Below are 18149 nucleotides of genomic sequence, written 5' to 3'. Positions count from 1 at the left end.
ACTCACATTTGCGAATGAACCGGCGAACCGTCACTCCGGTCCTGCGTAACGTTTAATACCCCGTCTGCAAAAAGAAGGGTGCAACATGAGAACTTTTCAGGAGGTCACCCATCCTAGTACTACTCTCGCCAAAAAATGCTTAACTGTGGAGTTCTGATGGGATCCGGTAGATTAGTGCTGGTATGATAGCACCTGTTCCATTTCGCACTGCAAATAGACATACCACTTCTCTTTCCCTCCCCCCTCCCGTCATTTTTTTCATTGTGCGTGCACCTCGCACCTTTGCTTCTAATTTTTAATATCAAGCGAAATGCCCCAGCGGCTCGACTCACGCTTAGTTGAACAGACCACCTGCCACACCTCGTTTTTCATTGTTCTACTATGTAAGATGCTCATAAAGACACTCTTATCACGTGGTAGACTATAAATGAATGCACAAAAAATATTTAGCAAAATGCTCTGATGCCGCGACTCAGCTTGCGAATGAGCCGACAGACCATGGTTCTAGTCACGTCTAACATTTTTTTTCTCGTGTGCACAAAAATAGGTGACACACGAGGACTTTTCAAGATGTCAACTATCTTAGTACTACTCTCACCCAAGGACACTTAAGTGTAGAGTTCTTATGGGAATCGGTGCATTAGTGCTGGTATTATCACACCCATACATTTTACGCTACAAGTGCATGTGCCCCTTCTCCTTTCCTCCCCCCTCCCATCATTTGTTTCGTTGTGCGTGCACACCTCACCTCTACTTCTAGTTCTAATATCAAGCGAAATGTCTCGATGTCTCAACTCCTACCCATATGAACGGATCGCCCGCACACATCTATTTTTGTTGTTCTACTATGTAAGATACTCTTAATAACACTCTTATCACGTGATGGGATTTAATAGAATGCATAAAAAATATTAAGCAAAATGTCCCGGCGTCATTACTCACGTTTACGAATGAACTGACGGATCATCGCTCTGGTCCCGCGTAACATTTAATACCCCGTCTGCAAAAAGAAGGGTGCAACACGAGGACTTCCAAAATGGTCACCCATCCTAATACTACTCTCGCCCAAAAATTCTTAACTGCGGAGTTCTGATGGGATCTGGTGAATTAGTGCTGGTATGATCGCATTCGTTTCATTTTGTGTTGGAAATAGATATACCCCTTCTCCTTCCCTCCCCCTCCCATGATTTGTTTCGCTGTGCGTGCACCTCACCTCTGTTTCTAGTTCTAATATCAAGAGAAATGCCCCAGCACCTCGACTCATGCCCATATGAACGAATTGCCTGCCACACCTCATTTTTTGTTGTTCTACTATCTAAGATACTCATAATTACACTTTTATTACGTGATAGGCTTCAAAATGCGCAAAAAATATTAAGCAAAATACCTCGGCGCCGTGACTCACATTTTTGAATGACCCGGCAGACTGTCGCTCTGATCACGCATAATGTTTAACACCCCGTCTGCAAAACAAATGGTGCAACACGAGGACTTCTCAGTAGGTCATCAATCCTAGTACTACTCTCGCCCGAGCACACTTAACTGCGGAGTTCTGATGGGATCCGGTGAATTAGAACTGGTATAATCGCACCCATTCTAGTTTTCGCTGCAAATACATATACCCCTTCTCCTTCCCTCTCCCCTCCCGTCATTTGTTTCGCTGTGCGCGCACCTCACCTCTGCATCAAATTCTAATATCAAATGAAATACCCCGACACCTTGACTCATGCCCATATGAACGGATTGTGCCGCACCTCATTTTTCGTTGTTCAACTATTTAAGATGCTTGCAAGGACACTCTTATATGGTGATGGGATTTAATTAAATAAGCAAAAAATATTAAATAAAATGCCATGGCACCGTGACTCACGTTTGCGAATGAACCGGTGGACCATCGCTCTGGTCCTAAAAAATCGTTTAACGCCCTGTCTACAAAAAGAAGGGTGCAACACGAGAACTTCCAAGGAGGTCACCTATCCTAGTACTACTCTCGCCTAAGCAAGCTTAACTGCGGAGTTCTGATGGGATTTGGTGAACTAGTGCTAGTATGATCTCAACCAATCTAGTATATGCCACAAAGACATATACCCTTTCTCCTTCCCTCTCCCCTCCCGTCATTTGTTTCGCTATACGCGTACCTCACCTCTTATTATAGTTCTAATATCAAGCGAAATGCCCCGGCACCTCGACTCATGCCCATATGAATGGATTGCCCGCCGCACCTCATTTTTTGTTGTTCTATTATGTAAGGTGCTCTAAATGACACTCTTATCACGTGATGGGCTTTAATTGAATCCAGAAAAAAATGTAAAGCAAAATGTCCTAGCGCTATGACTCACGTTTGCGAATGAACCGGCAGGCCGTCGCTCCGGTCCTGCATAACGTTTAACGCCCCGTCTGTAAAAAGAATGGTGCAACACGAGGACTTCCCAAGAGGTCACCCATCCTAATACTACTCTTGTCAAAGCACGCTTAATTGCGGAGTTCTGATGGGATTCGGTGAACTAGTGCTGGTATGATCGCACCCGTTCTGGTTTGCACCGCAAATACATATACCCTTTCTTCTTAACTCTCCCCTCCCGTCATTTATTACACTGTGCCCCCACCTCATCTCTTCTTCTAGTTCTAATATCAAGCGAAATGCTCCGGCACCTCGACTCATGCTAATATGAACGGATCGCCCGCCACATCTCATTTTCGTTGTTCTACAATTTAAGATGCTTGCAATGACACTCTTATCACGTGATGGGCTTTAATTGAATGCTAGAAAAATATTAAGCAAAATGCCCCGGTGCCGTGTCTCACATTTGCAAATGAATCAGTGGACCATCGCTACTGTCTCGTTGAATGTCTAATGCCCCGTCTGCAAAAAGAAGGGTGCAACACGAGGGACATATGTATTTACGGCACAAATAAGAGAGGCTGCGATCATAACAACAATAATTCACCGGATCCCATTAGAACTCTGCAGTTATGCGTGCTTGGGCGAGAGTAGTAGTAAGATGGGTGACCTCTTGGGAAGTACTCGTGTTTTATCCTTCTTACGAAAAATGAGGTTCGACAGGCGATCCGTTCATATGGGCATGAGTCGAGGAGTTGAGGCATTTCGCTTGATATTAAAACTAGAAGCAGAGGTGAGGTGCGCGTACAGAGAAACAAATGACGAGAAGGGAGAGTGAAGGAGATGGGGTATATGTATTTACGACGCAAACCAGAAGGGGTGAGATCATACCAGCACTAGTTCACTAGATCCCATCAGAACTCCGCAGTCAAGCGTGCTTGGAAAAGATTAGTACTAGGATGGGTGACCTCCTGGGAAGTCCTCGTGTTGCACAAGTATTTTTGCAAATGGGGAGTTAAACCTTATGTGGGACTAGAGCGACGGTTCGCCGGTTCATTCGCAAATGTGAGTCACAGCGCCGGAGCATTTTTCTTAATATTTTTTGCGCATTCAATTAAATCCCGTCACGTGATATGAGTGTTATTACGAGCATCTTAAATAGTAAAACGATGAAAAATGAGGTGCGGAGGGTGATCCGTTCATATGGGCATGAGTTGAGGTGTTGGGGCATTTCACTTGATATTAGAACTAAAAGCAGAAGTGAGGTGTGCGCACAGCGAAACAAATGATGGGAGGGGAGAGTGAAAAAGAAGGGGTATATGTATTTACGGTGCAAACCAGAACAGGTGCGATAATACCAACACTAATTCACTGGATCCCATCAGAACTTTGCAGTTTAGTGTGCTTGAGCGACCTCCTACAAAGTTCTCGTGTTGCACCCATCTTTTTATAGATGGGGCGTTAAACATTACGCAGGACTGGATCAACGGTCCGCCGGTTTATTTCCAAACGTGAGTCACGGCGCCAGGTAATTTTGCTTAATATTTTTCATGCATTCAATTAAAACCCATCACGTGATAAGAGTGTTACTACAAGTATCTTACATAGTAGAACAATAAAAATAGAGGTGCGGCGGGTGATCCGTTAATATGGACATGAATCGAGGTGCTGGGGTATTTTGCTTGATAGTAGAACTAGAAGAAGAGGTGAGGTGTGCATGTACAACAAAACAAATGACGGGAGGGGGCAGGGAAGGAGAAGGGGCACATGCATTTGTAGCAACAAATTTGGACAAGTGCGATCAGACCAGCACTAATGCACCGAATCCCATAAGAACTCTGCAGTTAAGTTTTCTTTGGTGAGAGTAGTACTAAGATGATTGACCTCTTAAAAAGTCCTCGTGTTGCACCTGTTTCTTTGCACACGAGGAATTAAACGTTACGCGCGACAAGAACCATAGTCCGTAGGTTCATTCACAAACGTGAGCCTCGGCGTCAGGGTATTTTACTTAATATTTTTCGTGCATTCATTTATAGTCAACCACGTTATAAGAGTCTCATTACGAGTATCTTACATAGTATAACAACGAAAAATGAGGTGCGGCAGGTGGTCATTTCATTTGGGCATGGGTCAAGCCGCCAGGGCATTTTACTTGATATTAGAAATAGAAGCATAGATGCGGGGTGCACGCACAATGAAAAAAATGACGAGAAGGGGGAGGGAAGGGGAAGAGGTATATGTATTTGCAGCAAGAAATGGAATAGGTGCGATCATACTAGCACAAATTCACCAGATCCTGTCAGAACTCCACAGTTAAGCATTTTTGGGTGAGAGTAGTACGAGAATGGGTGATCTCTTGGAAAGTCCTCGTGTTGCACCTGTTTCTTTGCACACGAGGCAATAAACGTTACGCGCAACAATCGTCGGTTCATTCGTAAATATGAGTTGCGATGTCAGGCATTTTGGTTAATATTTTTCGTGCATTCATTTAAAGTCCACTACATTATAAGAGTATCATTACAAGTATCTTACATTGTAGAACAATGAAAAACGAGGTGCAGCAGACGATCATTTCATCTGGGCGTGAGTCGAGCTGCTGGCGCATTTCGCTTGATGTTAGAATTATAAGCAGAGGTGCGGGGTACATGCACAATGAAAAAAATGATGGGAGGGTGGAGGGAAAGAGAAGGGGTATGTGTATTGGAAGCGTAAAATGGAACTGGTGCGATCATACCAGCACTAATTCATCGGATTCCATCAGAACTCCGCTATTAAGCATTTTTGGGTAAGAGTGGTACTAGGATGGGTGACCTCTTGGGAAGTCCTCGTGTTGCATCCTACTTTTTGCAGACGGGGCATTAAACGTTACATGGGACCGGAGTGACAGTTCGCCGGTTCATTTACAAATGTGAGTCACGACGCCGTGGCATTTTTTTTAATATTTCTCGTGCATTCAATTAAAACCCATCACGAACACGAGTACTATTACGAGTATCTTACATAGTAAAACAACGAAAATAGAGGTGCGACTAGCAATTCGTTCAAATGGGCATGAGTCGATGCGCCATGGTATTTCACTTGATATTAGAACTAGAAGCAGAGGTGAGGTGTGCACGCACAGCGAAACAAATGGCGGGAGGGGAGAGGGAAGGAGAAGGGGTATATATATTCGCGGTGCGAACTAGAACAATTTTGATCATACCAGCAATAATTCACTGGATCCCATCAAAACTCCATAGTTAAGCGTGCTTTGGCGAGAGTAGTACTAGGATGGGTGACCTCCTAGACAGTCCTCGTGTTGCACCCTTATTTTTGTAGACGGGGCATTAAACATTATGCTAGATTACAGCGATAGTCCGCCGGTTCATTTGCAAACGTGAGTCACGGCACCAGAGCATTTTGCTTAATATTTTTTGTTCATTCAATTAAAGCCTATCACATAGTAAGAGTGTTATTACTAGTATCTTACATAGTAGAACAACGAAAATAGAGGTGCGGCGGGTGATCCATTCATATGGGCATTAGTCGAGGTGCCGAGGCATTTTGCTTGATATTATAACTAAAAACAGAGGTGAGGTTTGTGCCTAAAGCGAAACAAATGACGGGAGAGGGTAGAGAAGGAGAAGGAGCACATGTATTTGTAGCGCAGAATGGGACGGGTGCGATCAGACCAGTACTAATGCACCAAATCCCATAAGAACTTTACAGTTAAGTGTCCTTGGTGAGAATAGTACTAAGATGGTTGACCTCTTGGAAAGTGTTCATGTTGCACCTATTTTTTGCACACAAGGAAATAAACGTTACACGCGACCGGAACTAAGGTCTGTTGGTTCATTCGCAAACGTGAGTCGCGACGTTAGGGCATTTTGGTTAATATTTTTTGTGCATTCATTTATAGTCCACCACTTTATAAGAGTCTCATTAAGAGCATCTTACATAGTAGAACACCAAAAAACAAGGTGCGATGAGTGGTCTATTCATCTGGGCGTGAGTTGAGTCGTCAAGGCATTTCGCTTGATATTAGAATTAGAAGCAGTGGTGTGAGGTTCGCGCACAGCCAAAAAAATGACGGGAGGGGGGAGGGGAGGAGAAGGGGTACATGTATTTGCAGCGTGAAATGGAACAAATGCGATCATACCAGCACTAATTCACCGAATCCCATCAGAACTCCGCAATTAAGCATTTTTGGGTGAGATTAGTACTAGGATGGGTGACCTCTTTGGAAGTCCTCATGTTGCACTCTTCTTTTTACAGACATGGCGTTAAACGTTACGCAGGACCAGAGCAATGGTTCATCGGTTCATTCACAAATGTGAGTCACGACGTTGGAGCATTTTGTTTTATATTTTTCATGCATTCGATTAAAGCTCATAACTTGATAAGAGTACTATTACGAGTATCTTACATACTAGAACAAAAAAAATAGAGGTGCGGTGGGCGATCCATTCATATGAGCATGAGTCGAGGCAATGGGACATTTTGCTTGATATTAGAACTAGAAGCAGAGGTGAGGTGTGTGCGTACAACGAAACAAATGACGGGAGGGGGAAGGAAGGAGAAGGGGCATGTGCATTTATAGCGCGGATTGGGACGAGTGCGATCAGACCAGCACTAATGCACCGAATTCCATAAGAACTCTGCAATTAAGTGTTCTTTGGTGAGAGTAGTACTAAGATGGTTGACCTCTTGAAAAGTTCTCTTGTTGCACCTATTTTTTTGCACACGAGGCAATAAAGTTAACCCTGTTGGGAACAACGGTCCGTTGGTTCATTTGCAAATGTGAGTCGCGGCGTCAATGCATTTTGCTTAATATTTTTCGTGCATTCATTTATAGTCCACCACATTATAAGAGTCTCATTACGAGAATCTTACATTATAGAACAACAAAAAATGAGGTACGGCAGGCGGAACGTTCATCTGGGTGTGATTCGAGCCGCAGGGGCATTTCGCTTGATATTAGAATTAGAAGCAGAGGTGCGGGGTTCGCACACAGTGAAAAAAATGATGGGAGGGGAAAGGGAAAGAGAATGGGTATATGTATTTGCAGTGCGTAATGGAACAGATGTAATCATACCAGCACTAATTTACCAAATCCCATAAGAACTCCGCAGTTAAGCATTTTTGGGCGAGAGTAGTACTAGGATGGGAGATCTCTTTGAAAGTCCTCATGTTGCACCATTATTTTTACAGACGGAGCATTAAACGTTACACGGGACCGGAACGACGGTCCGTCGGTTCATTAGTAAATATGAGTCACGGCGCCGGGGTATTTTGTTTAATATTTTCACACATTCAATTAAAACAAATCATGTGATAAGAGTGTCGTTGCGAGTATCTTCAACAGTAGAATAACGAAAAACTAGGTGCGATGGGCGTTCCGTTCATATGGGCATCAGTCGAGGTGCTGGGGCATTTCGTTTGATATTAGAATTAAAAGCAGAGGTGAGGTGCGCGCACAACGAAATAAATGACTGGAGGAGAGAGGGATAGAGAAGAGGTATATGTATTTGTGACATAAACTAAAACTTGTTCGATCATACCAGTACTAGTTCATTGGATCCCATCAGAACTACGCAGTTTAGTGTGCTTCAGTGAGAGTAGTACTAGGATGGGTGGCCTCTTGGGAAGTCCTCGTGTTGCACCCTTCTTTTTGCAGACAGGGCGTTAAACATTATACGGGACCGAAGTGACGGTCCACCAATTCATTCATAAACGTGAGTCACAGCGCTGAGGCATTTTTCTTAATATTTTTTACGCATTCGATTAAACTCCATCACGTGATAACACTGTCTTTATGAACATCCTATATAGTAGAACAACGAAAAATGAGGTACGACCGGCGTTTCATTCATATGGGCATGAGCCGAGGCATCAAGGCATTTCGCTTGTATTAGAATTAGAAGCAGAGGTGAAGTGTGCACACAGCGAAACAAATGACAGGAGGGAAGAGGGAAGGAGAAGGGGTATAGGTATTTGGGGCACGAAATAGAGTGGCTGCGATCATACTAGCATTAGTTCACCAAATAATATCAGAACTCCACAGTTAAGCGTGCTTGTGTGAGAGTAGTTCTAGGATGGGTGACCTTTTGGGAAGTGCTCGTGTTGAACCCTTCTTTTTGCAGAAGGGGTGTTAAACGTTACGCGGGACCAGAGCAACGGTCTGTCGGTTCACTCGCAAATGTGAGTCACGGTGCCGGGATATTTTACTTAAATTTTTTTGTTCATTCAATTAAAGCCCATCACGTGATAAGAGTGTCATTGTGAGGATCTTACATAGTAGAACAACGAAAAAGGAGATGCGGCGCGATCCATTCATATGGGCGTGAGTCAAGGCATCGGGGCATTTTACTTGATATTAGAACTAGAAACAGATGTGAGGTGCGCGGACAGCGAAACAAATGATGAAAGGGGAGAGGGAAGAAGAAGCGGCATAAGTATTTGAGGTAAAAACAAGAAAGGGTGCTTCGGAGTGAGTAGTAATAGGATGGGTGACCTCCTGGGAAGTCCTCGTGTTGCACCTTTCTTTTTGCAGATGAAGCGTTAAATGTTACGCGAGATCGAAATGACGATCTGTCGGTTCATTCGCAAACGTGATCACAGCACCAGGGCATTTTGCATGATCATTGTGAGCATCTTAAATAGTAAAATAACAAAAAATGAGGTGCGGCGGGCGATCCATTTATACAAGCATGAGTTGAGGTGCTAGGCTAATTCGTTTGATATCAGAAATAGAAGCAGACGAGTGGTGCGCACATAGTGAAACAAATGATGGGAGGGGAGAGAGAAGGAAAAGGGGCATAAGTATTTGAGGTGCAAACAAGAAAGGGTGCAATCATACTAGCATTAATTCACCGAATCCAATCAGAACTCTGCAGTAAAGCATGCTTGGACGAGAGTAGTAGTAGGATGGGTGACCTCCTAGGAAGTCCTCGTGTTGCACCCTTCTTTTTGCAGACGAGGCATTAAACATTACGCAGGACTAGAGCGACGGTCTGCCGGTTCATTAACAAACGTGAGCCACGGCGCCGGGGCATTTTGATTACAATTTTTTGCGTATTCAACTAAAGCCCCTCAAGTGATGAGAGTGTCATTGCGAGCATCTTAAATAGTAAAACAACAAAAAATGAGGTTCGGCAGGCGATCCCTTCATATGGGCATGGGTTGAGGCACTAGGGCATGGATCGAGGCGCTAGGGCATGGGTCGAGGCGCCATAGCATTTTGCTTGATATTGGAACTAGAAGTAGAGGTGAGATGCGCGCACAACGAAACAAACGATGGGAAAAGAGAGGGAAGGAGAAGGGGCATATGTATTTGCTGCGCAAAATAGAAAGGGTGCGATCATACCAGCACTAATTCATCATATCCCGTCAAAACTCTGCAATTATGTGTTCTTCGGCGAGAGTAGTACTAGGATGGGTTACCTCCTGGGAAGTTCTCATGTTGCACCCTTCTTTTTGCAGATGGGGTGTTAAACATTACATGTGACCGGAGTAACGGTCTGCCGGTTCATTCACAAACATGAGTTACGGTGCTAGGGCATTTTGCTTAATATTTTTTACGCATTCAACTAAAGTCCATCACGTGATGAGAGTGTCATTGCGAGCATCTTAAATAGTAGAACTACGAAAAATGAGGTACGATGGGCGATCCATTCATATGGGGATAAGTCGAGGTGCCGGAGTATTTCGTTTGGTATTAGAACTAGAGGCAGAGGTGAGGTGCGCGTACAGCGAAACAAATGACGGGAAGCGAGAGGGAAGGAGAAGCGATATATGTATTTGCAGCATAAACAATAAAGGGTGCGATCATACCAGCACTAGTTCTCTGGATCCCATCAGAACTTCGCAGTTAAGCGTGCTCAAGCGAGAGTAGTACTAGGATTGATGACCTCCTGGGAAATCCTCGTATTACACCATTCTTTTTATAGACGAGGCGTTAAACGTTATGCAGGACCGGAGCAACGGTCTGCTGGTTCATTCGCAAATGTGAGTCACGATGCTAGGGTATTTTGCTTAATATTTTTCATGCATTAAACTAAAGCCTATCACGTGATAAGAGTGTTATTACAAGTATCTTACATAGTAGAACAACGAAAACAGAGGTGCAGCGGGTGCAGGGGGGGTAGGAGCAGGGGTATATGTATTTGCGACATGAACTAGAATGGCTGCGGTCACACCAACACTAATTCACCGGATCCCATCAAAACTCCGTAGTTAAGCGTTCTTTGGCGAGAGTAGTATTAGGATGGGTGACCTCTTGGGAGTCCTCGTGTTGCACCCTTTTTTTTTTGCAGACGTAGCGTTGAGCGTTACGCATGACCAGAGCGACAGTCCGTCGGAGCATTTTACTTAATATTTTTCGTGCAATCAATTAAAGCCCATCACATGATAAAAGTGTTATTACGAGTATCTTACATAGTAGAACAACAAAAACAGAGTTGCGGTGGGCAATTAGTTTATATGGGCATGAGTCGAGGCGTCAGGGCATTTTTCTTGATATTAAAACTAGAAGCAAAGGTTAGGTGTGCGCGTACAGCAAAATAAATGATGGGAGGAGGGAGGGAAGGAGAAGGGACACATGTATTTGTAGTGTAGAATGGGACGGGTGCTATCACACCAGCACTATTTCATTGAATCCCGTAAGAACTCTATAGTTAAGTGTCTTTTGGTGAGAGTAGTTCTTAGATGGTTGACCTCTTGTAAAGTCCTCGTGTTGTACCTGTTTCATTGCACACGAGGTAATAAACGTTATGCGTAAAAGGAACCACGATTCGTCGGTTCATTCGTAGACGTGAGTCGCGGTGTTAGGGCATTTTGCTTAATACTTTTCATTCATTCATTTATAGTCCATTACGTTATAAGAGTCTCGTTACGAGCATTTTACATAGTAGAACAACGAAAAAGGAGGTGCGGTGGGAGATCATTTCTTCTAGGCGTGAGTCGAGCTGCCGGGGCATTTCGCTTGAAATTAGAATTAGAAGAAGAGGTGCGGGGTGCGCGCACAGTGAAACAAATGATGAGAGGGGGGAGGGAAGGTGAAAGGGTACATATATTTGCAATGTAAAATGGAACGGGTCCGATCATACCAGCACTAATTAATCGTATCCCATCAGAACTCCGTTGTTAAGCATGTTTGGGCGAGAATAGTATTAGGATGGGTGACCTCTTGGGAAGTCCTCGTGTTGCACCTTTCTTTTTGCAGATGGGGCATTAAACATTACGTAGGACAAGAGCGACAGTCCACCGGTTCATTTGCAAATGTGAGTCACGGCGCCAGGGCACTTTGCTTAATATTTTTCGTGCATTTAATTAAAGCCCATCACGTGATAAAAGTCTTATTATGAGTATGTTACATAGTAGAACAACAAAAAAATAGGTGCAGCAGGTGATCTGTTTATATGGGCATGAGTCAAGGCGTCGGGACATTTCCCATGATATTAGAACTAGAAGCAGAGATGAGGTGTGCGCGTACAGCAAAACAAATGACGGGAGGGGGGAGGGAAGGAGAAGAGGCACATACCTTTGTAGTGTAGAAAGGGATGAGTGTTATCAGACCAGCACTATTAATCTAAATCCCGTAAGAACTCTACAGTTAAGCGTCCTTTGGTGAGAGTAGTTCTAAGATGGTTGACCTCTTGAAAAGTCCTCGTGTTGCACCTATTTCTTTGCACACAAGGCAATAAACGTTACGCGCGAAAATAACCACAGTCCGTCGGTTCATTCGCAAACGTGAGTCACAGCGTAAGGGCATTTTGTTTAATATTTTTCGTGCATTCATTTAAGTCCACCACATTATAAGAGTCTCATTACGAGCATCTTACATAGTAGAATGACAAAAAATGAGGTGCGGTGGGTGGTTATTTCATCTGGGTGTGAGTCGAGCTGCCGGGGCATTTTGCTTGAAATTAAAATTAGAAGAAGAGGTGCGGGGTGTGCGTACAACGAAAAAATGATGGGAGGGGGGAGGGAAGGAGAAGGAGTACATATATTTACAGCACAAAATGGAACGAGTGCGATCATAATAGCACTAATTCACTAGATCCCATCATAACTCTGTTAAGCGTGCTAGAGCGAGAGCAGTACTAGGATGGGTGTCCTCCTTAGAAGTCCTCGTTTTGCACCCTTCTTTTTTCAGACGGGGCGTTAAACGTTACGGGAGATCAGAGCGATGGTCCAGCGGTTCATTCTTAAACGTGAGTCACGGCACCGGGGCATTTTACTTAATATTTTTCATGCATTTAATTAAAGTCCATCACGTGATAAAAGTGTTATTACGAGTATCTTATATAGTAGAACAACCAAAACATAGGTAGTGATCCGTTCATACGGACATGAGTCTAGGTGCCGGGGCATTTCGTTTGATATTACAACAAGAAGTAGAGGTGAGGTCTGCGTGTATAGCGAAACAAATGACAGAAAGGGGGAGGGAAGGAGAAGGGGTACATGCATTTGTAGTGCGGAATGGGACAGGTGCTATCAAACCAGCTCTAATGCTCCGAATTCGATAAGAACTCTGCTGTTAAGTGTCCTTTAGTGAGAATAGTACAAATATGGTTAAACTCTTATAAAGTCCTCGTGTTGTACCTATTTTTTTGCACACGAGGCAATAAATGTTACGCGCTACTGGAACCATGGTTCGTCGGTTCATTCGCGAACATGAGTCGCAGTGTGAAGGCATTTTGCTTAATATTTTTCGTGCATTCATTTATAATCCACCATATTATAAGAGTCTCATTACAAAGATCTTACATAATAGAACAACGAAAAACAAGGTGCAGTAGGCGGACCTTTCATCTTAGTGTGAGTCGAGCCACCGAGGCATTTTGCTTGATATTAGAATTAGAAGCAGAGGTATGGGGTACACGCACATCGAAAAAATGACAATAGGGGGGAGCGAACGAAAAGGGGTATATGTATTTGTAGCACGAAATGGAATGGGTGCGATTATACCAGCAGTAATTCGTCGGATCCCATCAGAACTCCGCAATTAAGCATTTTTGGGCGAGAGTTGTACTTGGACGGGTGACCTCCTAGGAAGTCCTCGTGTTACACCCTTCTTTTTACAGACAGGGCCTTAAACGTTGCGTGGGACCGGAGCGACTGTCCACCAGTTCATTCGCAAATGTGAGTCATGGCACCAGGGCATTTTACTTAATATTTTTCGTGCATTCAATTAAAACCCATCACATGATAAGAGTGTTATTATGAGTATCTTACATAGTATAACAACAAAAACAGAGGTGCAGCGAGCGATTCGTTCATACGGGCATGAGTCGAGGTGTCAGGGCATTTCATTTGATATTAGAACTAGAAGCAGAGATAAGGTGTGCGCGCACAGCAAAACAAATGACGGGAGGGGGGAGGGAAGGAAAAGGGGTATATGCATTTGCATCATGAAATGAAATGGGTGCAATCATACCAGCACCAATTCACCAGATCCCATCAGAACGTCCCAGTTAAGCGTGCTTGGGCGAGAGTAGTACTATTGAAGATACGCAGGACCGGAGCGACGGTCTGCCAGTTCGTTCGCAAATGTGAGTCACAGCGCCGGGGCATTTTGTTTAATATTTTTTGTTCCTTCAATTAAAGCCCATCACATGATAAGAGTGTTATTACGAGTATCTTACACAGTAAAACAATGAAAACAGAGATGTAGCGGGCGATCGGTTCATATGGGCATGAGTCGAAGCGCTGGGGCATTTGGCTTGATATTAGAACAAGAAATAGAGGTGAGGTCTGCGCGTAAAGCAAAACAAATGACGGGAGGGGGAGGGAAGGAGAAGGGGCACGTGCATTTGTAATGCGAAATTGGACGGGTGCAATCAGACCAGCACTAATGCACCGAATCCCATAAGAACTCCGCAGTTAAGTGTCCCTTGGTGAGAGTAGTACTAAGATGGTTGACCTCTTGGAAAGTCCTCGTGTTGCACCTATTTTTTTTTTCATACGTGGCAATAAACTTTACGCGCGATTGGAACCACGGTCCGTTAGTTCATTCGTAAACGTGAGTCGCGGCGTTAAGAAATTTTGCTTAAATAATTTTTGTGCATTCATTTATAGTCCACCAAGTTATAAGAGTTTCATTATGAGCATCTTACATAGTAGAACAACAAAAAATGAGGTGCGGCAGGCGGATCGTTAATCTGAGCATGAGTCAAACCATCAGGGTATTAAAATTGATATTAAAATTAGAAGAAGAGGTGCGGTGTGCACGCACAGCGAAAAAAATGACAGGAAAGGGAGGGAAGGAGAATGGTTATATGTATTTGCAACGCGAAATGGAATGGGTGCGATCATACCAACACTAATTCACTGGATCCCACAAGAACTCCGCAGTTAAGCATTTTTGGGCAAGAGTAGTACTAGGATGGATGACCTCCTAGGAAATTATCGTGTTTCACCCTTCTTTTTGCAGACAAGACGCTAAATATTATGTCGGACCGGAGCGACGGTTCACCGGTTTATTTACAAATGTAAGCCACGGTGCCGGGGCATTTTTCTTAATATTTTTCATGCATTCAATTAAAGCTCATCACATGATAAGAGTGTTATTACGAGTATCTTACATAGTAAAACAATAAAAACAGAGGTGCGGTGGGCAATCTGTTCATATGGGCATGAGTTGAGGCACCGGAGCATGAGTCTCGATATTAGAACTACAAGCAGAGGTGAGGTGTGCGTGCAAAGCGAAACAAATGGTGGGAGGGAGGAGGGAAGGAAAAAGGGTATATGTATTTGTGGCGTGGAATTGAATGGGTGTGATCATACCAGCACTAATTCACCGGATCCCATCAGAATTCCAAGGTTGAGCGTGTTTGGGCAAGAGTAGTACTAGAATGGGTGACCTCCAAGGAAGTCCCCATGTTGCACCCTTCTTTTTGCAGATGGGGCATTAAATATTTTTCAGGACCAGAGTGACGGTCTATCGGTTCATTCGTAAACATGAGTCACGGCACCTGGGCATTTTGTTTAATATTTTTTGTGCATTCAATTAAAACCCATCATGTTATAAGAGTGTCCTTGTGAGCATCTTACATAGTAGAATAACAAAAAAGGAGGTGCGGCACGATCCGTTCATATGGGCATGAGTCGAGGCACCGGGGCATTTCGCTTGATATTAGAATTAGATGCAGAGGTGAGGTGTGCTCACAGCGAATCAAATGATGGGAGGGCAGAGAGAATGAGAAGAGGTATATGTATTTGCAACGCAAACTATAACGGGTAAGATCATACCAGCACTAACTCACCAGATCCCATCAAAACCTCCCAGTTAAGCATGCTCTGCTGGGATTGGTGAGCTGCTGGGAAGTCCTCATGTTTTGCCATTCTTTTTACAGTTAGGGCATTAAATGTTATGCAGGATCAGAGCAACGGTCCTCCGGTTCATTTACAAACATGAGTCATGGCGCCAGAGCATTTTACTTAATATTTTTCGCGGATTTAATTAAAGCCCATCACGTGATAAGATTGTCATTAAGAATATCTTAGATAGTAAAATAGCGAAAATAGAAGTTCGGTGGGTGATCCGTTCATATGGGCATTAGTCGAGTCGCCAGAGCATTTCGCTTGATATTAGAACAAGAAGCAAAGGTGAAGTGTGCACGTACAACGAAATAAATTACGGGAGGGGGGAGGGAAAGAGAAGTGGCACATGCATTTGTAGCGCTGAATGGGACAGGAGCGATCAGACCAGCACTAATGCCGAATCCCATGAGAACTATGCAGTTAAGTGTCCTTTGGTGAGACTAGTACTAAGATGCCTGACCTCTTAGAAAGTCCTTGTGTTACACCTATTTTTTTTGCACACGAGACAATAAACGTTACACGCGACTGGAACTATAGTCTGTTGGTTTATTCACAAATGTGAACTAAGGCGCTGGGGCATTTTACTTGATATTAGAACGAGAAGCAGAGGTTCAGTGGTATGTAGTAACAACATAATGTAATGGGTGCGATCATACAAGCACTAATGCACCAGATCCTTTTAGAACTCTGTAGTTAAGTGCGTTTGGGTGAGAGTAGTACTCGGATGGGTGAACTCCTAGGAAGTCCTCGTGTTGCACCCATTTTTTTGTAGATTGGACATTCGACGTTACGTGCGACTGGAACTATAGTACGCTAGTTTATTCGAAAATGTGAGTCAAGTCACTGTGGCATTTTAGTTGATATTAGAACGAGAAGTAGAGGTGTAGTGTGCACGCACAAGGAAACAAATGACGGGAGGGGGGGAAGGAGAAGGAGTGTAGGTATTGGTAGCACAAAATTAAAAGGGTGCCATCATACCAGCACTAATGCAACGGATCCCATCAAAACTCCACAGTTAAGTGTACTTGGGTGAGAGTAGTACTAGGATGGGAGACCTCATGGGAAGTCCTCGTGTTGCATCCATTTTTTTGCAAATGGAGCGTTTGACATTACGCACGACTGGAACTTTGGTCTGTTGGTTTATTCGCAAATGTGAGTCAAGGCACCGGGGTATTTTACTTGATATTAGAACGAGAAGGAGAGGTGCAGAATGTACGCACAAGGAAAAATATGACGGGAGGGGGGAGGAAAGTAGGAGTGTATGTATTTACAGCGCATAATGTAATGGGTGCGATCATACCAGCACTAATGCACCAGATCCCATCAGAACTCTGCAGTTAAGTGTGCTTGGGGGAGAGTAGTACTAGGATGGGTGACTTCTTGGGAAGTTCTCGTGTTGCACACATTTTTTTACAGATAGGGCGTTCGACATTACGCGTGACTAGAACTTTGGTCCACTGGTTTATTTAAAAATGTGAATGATGGACCGAGGCTTTTTACTTGATATTAGAACGAGAAGCAGAGGTGCAGTGTGCATGCACAAGGAAACAAATGACGGGAGGGAGGGGAAGGAGAAGGAGTGTATATAGTTGTAGCGCAAAATAAAAGGGGTACGATCATATCAGCACTAATGCACCAAATCCCATCAGAACTCTGCAGTTAAGTGTTCTTGGGCGAGAGTAGTACTAGGATTGGTGATCTCTTGTGAAGTTCTCGTGTTGCACCCATTTTTTTGCAGATGGGGCATTCGACGTTACGCGCAACTGAAACTATGGTCCACTGGTTTATTCATAAATGTGAGTCAAGACACCAGAGTATTTTACTTGATATTAGAACGAGAAGCAGATGTGCAGTGTGCACGCACAAGGAAACAAATGACGGGAGGGCGGAGGAAAGTAAGAGTGTATATATTTACAGCACGGAATGAAATGGGTGCGATCATACCAGCACCTATGCACTTGATCCCATCAGAACTCCGCAGCTAAACGTGCTTGGGCAAGAGCAGTGCAAGGATGGGTGACCTCTTGGGAAGTTCTCGTATTGCACCCATTTTTTTGAAGATGGGACGTTCAACGTTACGCGCGACTGGAAATTTGGTCTGCTGGTTTATTTGCAAATGTGAGTCAAGTTGTAGAGGCATTTTACTTGATATTAGAACGAGAAGCAGAGGTGCAGTGTGCACTCACAAGGAGACAAGTGACAGTAGGAGGAGGGAAGGAGGAGTGTATGTATTTTTAGCACATAATGAAACAGGTGCGATCATACTAGCACTAATCCACCAGATCCCATCAGAACTCTGTAGTTAACTGTGCTTGGGCGAGAGTAGTACTAGGATGGCTGACCTCCTGTGAAGTTCTCGCGTTGCACCCATTTTTTTACAGATTGGGCGTTCGATGTTACACGCGACTGGAACTATGGTCCCCTTATTTATTTGCATATGTAAGTCAAGGCGTAGGGGCATTTTACTTGATATTAAAATGAGAAGCAGAGGTGCAGTGTGCAC

General features: G+C 43.9%; 16 pseudogenes; 12 read left to right on the top strand and 4 right to left on the bottom strand.

Moving 5' to 3' along the window:
- Positions 1–1011: 1011 nt before the first annotated feature.
- On the bottom strand, positions 1012–1130 carry LOC148268460 (5S ribosomal RNA; annotated as a pseudogene).
- A 344-nt stretch (positions 1131–1474) lies between these two features.
- LOC148268459 (5S ribosomal RNA) lies at positions 1475–1593 on the bottom strand (annotated as a pseudogene).
- A 347-nt stretch (positions 1594–1940) lies between these two features.
- On the bottom strand, positions 1941–2059 carry LOC148268458 (5S ribosomal RNA; annotated as a pseudogene).
- A 349-nt stretch (positions 2060–2408) lies between these two features.
- On the bottom strand, positions 2409–2527 carry LOC148268457 (5S ribosomal RNA; annotated as a pseudogene).
- A 3938-nt stretch (positions 2528–6465) lies between these two features.
- LOC148268456 (5S ribosomal RNA) lies at positions 6466–6584 on the top strand (annotated as a pseudogene).
- Positions 6585–9165: 2581 nt separating this feature from the next.
- On the top strand, positions 9166–9284 carry LOC148268455 (5S ribosomal RNA; annotated as a pseudogene).
- Positions 9285–10504: 1220 nt separating this feature from the next.
- On the top strand, positions 10505–10622 carry LOC148268454 (5S ribosomal RNA; annotated as a pseudogene).
- Positions 10623–13277: 2655 nt separating this feature from the next.
- On the top strand, positions 13278–13396 carry LOC148268453 (5S ribosomal RNA; annotated as a pseudogene).
- Positions 13397–14626: 1230 nt separating this feature from the next.
- On the top strand, positions 14627–14745 carry LOC148268452 (5S ribosomal RNA; annotated as a pseudogene).
- Positions 14746–15095: 350 nt separating this feature from the next.
- On the top strand, positions 15096–15214 carry LOC148268451 (5S ribosomal RNA; annotated as a pseudogene).
- Positions 15215–16288: 1074 nt separating this feature from the next.
- Positions 16289–16407, top strand: LOC148268450 (5S ribosomal RNA; annotated as a pseudogene).
- A 203-nt stretch (positions 16408–16610) lies between these two features.
- LOC148268449 (5S ribosomal RNA) lies at positions 16611–16729 on the top strand (annotated as a pseudogene).
- A 203-nt stretch (positions 16730–16932) lies between these two features.
- LOC148268448 (5S ribosomal RNA) lies at positions 16933–17051 on the top strand (annotated as a pseudogene).
- Positions 17052–17254: 203 nt separating this feature from the next.
- On the top strand, positions 17255–17373 carry LOC148268447 (5S ribosomal RNA; annotated as a pseudogene).
- Positions 17374–17576: 203 nt separating this feature from the next.
- On the top strand, positions 17577–17695 carry LOC148268446 (5S ribosomal RNA; annotated as a pseudogene).
- Positions 17696–17897: 202 nt separating this feature from the next.
- On the top strand, positions 17898–18016 carry LOC148268445 (5S ribosomal RNA; annotated as a pseudogene).
- Positions 18017–18149: the final 133 nt, after the last annotated feature.

Source organism: Carica papaya, chromosome 3 (genome assembly GCF_054855325.1).
Source record: "Carica papaya isolate Zhongbai chromosome 3, ASM5485532v1, whole genome shotgun sequence".
Taxonomy (NCBI): Eukaryota; Viridiplantae; Streptophyta; class Magnoliopsida; order Brassicales; family Caricaceae; genus Carica; species Carica papaya.
Note: the sequence above shows the minus strand (reverse complement) of the source record. Positions and strands in the feature narration are given on the sequence as shown.